Source organism: Quercus suber, unplaced genomic scaffold (genome assembly GCF_002906115.3).
Source record: "Quercus suber isolate HL8 unplaced genomic scaffold, Cork oak 2.0 scaffold_2, whole genome shotgun sequence".
NCBI lineage: Eukaryota > Viridiplantae > Streptophyta > Magnoliopsida > Fagales > Fagaceae > Quercus > Quercus suber.
In genome coordinates, this window is record NW_027069469.1 from 1,695,783 (window position 1) to 1,700,401 (window position 4,619).

At 36.4% G+C, this 4,619-nt stretch overlaps 1 long non-coding RNA gene across 1 annotated transcript; it reads left to right on the top strand.

The window, feature by feature from the left end:
• The first annotated feature begins 668 nt into the window (after positions 1-668).
• LOC136064320 (uncharacterized) lies at positions 669-1,412 on the top strand. Its single transcript, XR_010625955.1, has 2 exons — positions 669-797; positions 903-1,412. It is a non-coding gene; the product is annotated as an uncharacterized LOC136064320 (long non-coding RNA).
• Positions 1,413-4,619: the final 3,207 nt, after the last annotated feature.

The following is a 4,619-nucleotide window of genomic DNA, read 5'->3' on the forward strand; positions in this document are numbered from 1 at the left end:
ATATCCAATTTTACCATCATAAAAGCAACTTTATTTATTATACCATACCATTTTACAATATAATCATTATCCCCAGTTTCTATTTTATCATAAAACTCATTAAAATAATATATATTACACAATAAAAATAATAAAATATTACCATACAACTCTCCCTCTCTTCCTCCCATCTCTCTGTTTCTCTTCCTCGCTGTCTCTTTCTTTCAAATACCAACCACTCGAAGCAAATAGCTCATTCACTGGCCACCAGCAACCAGCCATTAGCCAAACTGCCCAAACCCGTATCGTCTCAATCCACCATTGCCACCACCCAACCACCAAAACTCAGCTACCACCACTACAACACCACAACTAGCTACCACCAGCCAACCACAAAAACCATAGTCACCACCACCACACAACATGCCAACCACCAAAAGCCATTAAATCAAAAACCAACAAACCCATTAAATCAGAAACCCATTTTGGTCTTATTCGGTGCCACTTTCTTCTCTTCCTCTTTATCCACTTCCTCCTCCATAGACGCTTCCCTTGCATCGCCACCAGATCGGACTCATGGTCGGACCGAAACCACAACCTTTGCTTCTTACCTTGTGTAGAGGCGCAACGCCAGCAAAGAGAGAGAGAGAGAGAGAGAGAGAGAGAGAGAGAGAGAGAGAAAGAGAGAGAGAGAGGAGATGAAATCAGCATACCAGGTAGCATTGAGACTTCAAGATAAAGCCCAAAGTGAGCCCTCAAGAGCTGGGTTAGATCGCCTAATATGGAGGAAAATCTAGAAGCTAAATGCCCCTCCAAAGGTATGGAATTTTCTCTAGCGAGCTTGCTCAAATATTTTGCCTACTCGAGAAAATCTTCATAGGTGCAAAATGCAGGTGGAGCTGACATGTGGGCTATGCTGCTAGTGTACAGAATCTATTGAATGTGTATTGTGGGAGTGCCCGCTGGTAGAAATGTATGGGCGTTATGTCGAGGAAAAATTCAAAAATGCCCAAATGCAACTCACAAGTTCTCTTTGTTCAAGCAGATGTGGACAAGCTTACTCAGCAAGAATTGGACTACTATAGTACTGGGCGACGGTGTCTTAGGCAATCTGGAATGCAAGGAACAAATTCTGCTTTGGAAGAAAATCAGCGGCACTTGGAAAATATTTTAAGAGAGGCTACTTGTTTTTTGCTGGAGTATCAGCGCCTAAATGCAGCATAGGTTCCAGGGGGATGGATTATTTAAAAAAAGCGTATGTGTAGGGGTGCTGACTAGTTTTCCCCGGCTGTGGTGGTGTTGTTTCCTAGCCTTGGCAATATCCATTTGGCTATATTGTCATGCTTCTATGGCTCAAGTTGCCCATGGCAAAGCTTGTGTAGTGCAATAGTTCTTAAACATCAATAAAAATTTCTAGGGGAAATTGCAATTTACTCACCTGTGGTTTGGCCCGTTTTAACAGTGCCCACCTATGGTTTGAAATTTGTCACTTAACTTACCTGAGGTAGCCTCCGTTAGACCCCCGTTACCCACCTCTCTCTTTTCACCGTTAAAATTAGGGGTAAATGTGTCTTTTTCATTATATTTTATGTCTCTCTCCTCTTTTCTCCCCTTCTTATTCTTCTTCACATAAAATATAAAAGAAAACCAATACACCTATAGTCACAAACAAAGCCACAAATCCACATGAACATACACCCACAGATTCACTAGCCTTCCATCGCAAAAATCCAAAAATTGACTACATAATTCTTCATAGAACAATCGCAAAATAAAACTCTAACCCTATTTCTTTTGCTAGGTTCTCTAAAAAAAAATCAAGATTTGCAAGTAAAAAAAAAAAGAAAAAAAAAAAAAAAAAAAAAAAAAAAAAAAAAAAACCCAGCAATCTGTCTCTTTCAGTTACATCAAATTTTTTTCTTTTCTCAACAAACAAACGGAGAATGAAGAAATAGAATTTCAATAATCTCTTTGAAATCAACTAAAGCAAGTAAACTAATCACATTTAAATTTCACTGACGCAGTAACCTTTTATTCCTTTTCCTTCATTTTCTCAGGAAACAAACATTTACCACAGGGACTTTGCAAGTAAAAAAAAAATCTGCAAAAAAAAAAAACTCAACAATCTGTTTAAATTTTTTAGGTTTAATGGATTTCTCATTTCTCATTAACCACAGGGACTTTCTCGACCAAATCCATGAACGTCCTCACCTCCTTTATGATTTTGATCTTCACCGTTGCGTTGTACTTCTCCAGCTTCAAATCGAACGCGCTCTTCTCGGCGGCTTTGGCCTCCACGCTTGACCTGGCTCCAGATCTGAAAGCCGTGGATGGGCTGAGCTCGGAGACTGCTGGGCCATACTTGTTGAGCTCATAGCGTTCAAACTTGGTGAGGTCTCGTCGGCGATTCCCTCGAGCTTCTGGGTGCGAGTCTCGGTGGCTATGCATAAAATGCGAGCAAGTGGTTTGCCATTGAGAGTGAAGAGACTGGTTAGGGACTTGGTGGGGATTCAATACACCCTCCTTGCTTGCAATTGTTCAGATTTCACTTTGGCAATCTAAGTGAAGAGAGAAAGGGATTATGGGTTTGGGGATTTTTAGGGATTTTAGGGTAGAAGGAGGGAGAGAGCTCGTTCGTCCTTTTAGGGTTCTATTTGGGTTTTAATTTTGGCTTATATAGTAAATGAGATTTTCTAACGGAAATGGTAGAGATGGGTAAAGGGGGTCTAACGGAGGCCACCTCAGGTGGGTTAAGTGACAAATTTCAAACCACGGGTGGGCACTGTTAAAATAGGCCAAACCACAGGTGGGCAAATTACAATTTCCCTAAATTTCTATCTTGTTCTCAAAAAAAAAAAAAGGTTTTTTTTATTTGTTTATTTTTTATTATTATGTTGCTTGCAATAAGAACCCTTAACGTTTTTTCTCATTAAAAAAAAAAAAAGTTTTTTTTGAGTAAGCAATAATACTTATTAGAACACACACGAAAATAGTAATACTAGTATTTTAAACCAGATTTTTAATATATTACATAAAGTTTAATATTGTAGCAAATAGACCTTTTTTTGTTAAGATTTCATTAAGTTTTTATATGGACAAGTGATGCGGCAATCCAGAATTTAATACATAAAAACTTCTTGAATTTTTTTTACTTATCCAATTGTTAAAAAAAAAAAAAAAAACTCTTTGAATTTTTATGTTGTTGCAATAAGACACTCTTAATTTTTTTTTTTTTTCTCTCAATCAATTTATTGTTAGCAAATTGACTGATTGTTAATAAGAGGGACCAATTAACTTGCTACAATATCAAAGTTTATGTACTAAATTGATAAAGAAAAAAAAAAAAGGTAAAGAGATCTTACTACAACAACATTAAAGTTCAACAAGCCTCAGTCCATTTTAAACAAGCAAATAAGTTAAAAAATTAAATCATATGCATGCTTAATTATTATTTTCAATATAAATTTTTGTTTATATTTCTTAGATTCTATCTTTAGCTAATTACTTTTTATATATCTACTCACACGTAAACATAAACTAATGGGATTCCCTCCATAAAGAGTAATGACCATGGAACATAAGCTATAGATTCAAATGCTATCATATTTAACAAAATTTAAAAAAAAAAAAAAAAAAAATTTGAGTTTTTTAGCTTCATTGTGGACATAGGGGAGAGTCGCCCCCTAGTTTTTACAATAGTCTAGGAACCATATATATAGCGTCCCTTCGAGGAATAACTTTTGATCTTACTACCAGAGTATAGGTTCGGAGTTTAGGTACGCTCTTGGAAAGGTGTTAGGCACCCAATATTTTGCCCCATCCTAAGATTGGCCCCCCATCATTATGTCTTATGTCTTAACCCTATTAAAAACTAACTCAACACTTATATTCTAGACTCTCACACACACTAACATGCATCTAACATACAACATGGCATCTTTCATTCTTAAACAAGCATACTTATTTATCCATCAAGCAAAAGAGAACCAAACATACAAAAGAAACCCTAGCATTCACCTAGCATGTGAAAAACCCTATCATACATCTAAAACAAGACAACAACTTGATCATGGTAGCAAGACACTAACATATTACAAACCCTAATCATACATCTAAGTATATTCCGTCATATCATCAAAGTAAAACAAATGCATGGTCATTTTTAAAGCATGACTTACCCTTTACTTACCTTGCAGCAACACAACACCTATGACAATAATGCATGGACATATAAATGAATTGCATGGCATCAAAACAAGAAATAAACATAAAAACCCTAGTCTAAACATGTTGAAAACAACAAGCACATAAGATAGAGGCATAAACGTATAAACATATGAAAGAAGACTTTAAAGGAAAATGGACAAAACATGTGAAACAAACAAATCAAACAAACAAGAAATTTGGATTAGGGTTTATGGGCAAGCACCTACATGCGCAACCAAAAGCCTGTGTACGCAGGATTTAACCTGCATGCTCATGGCATGCATGCATGGGACTTACTCAAAACCCTAACCCAGAAACGAATAAGGGCCGAAAACAGAGTATGAACTAAAACCCTAATTCTAAAGAACAAACATACATTTTAAGCACACCAAAACTTAAACCTAACCTAGAAAAGCATATTAAAACATGTTTTA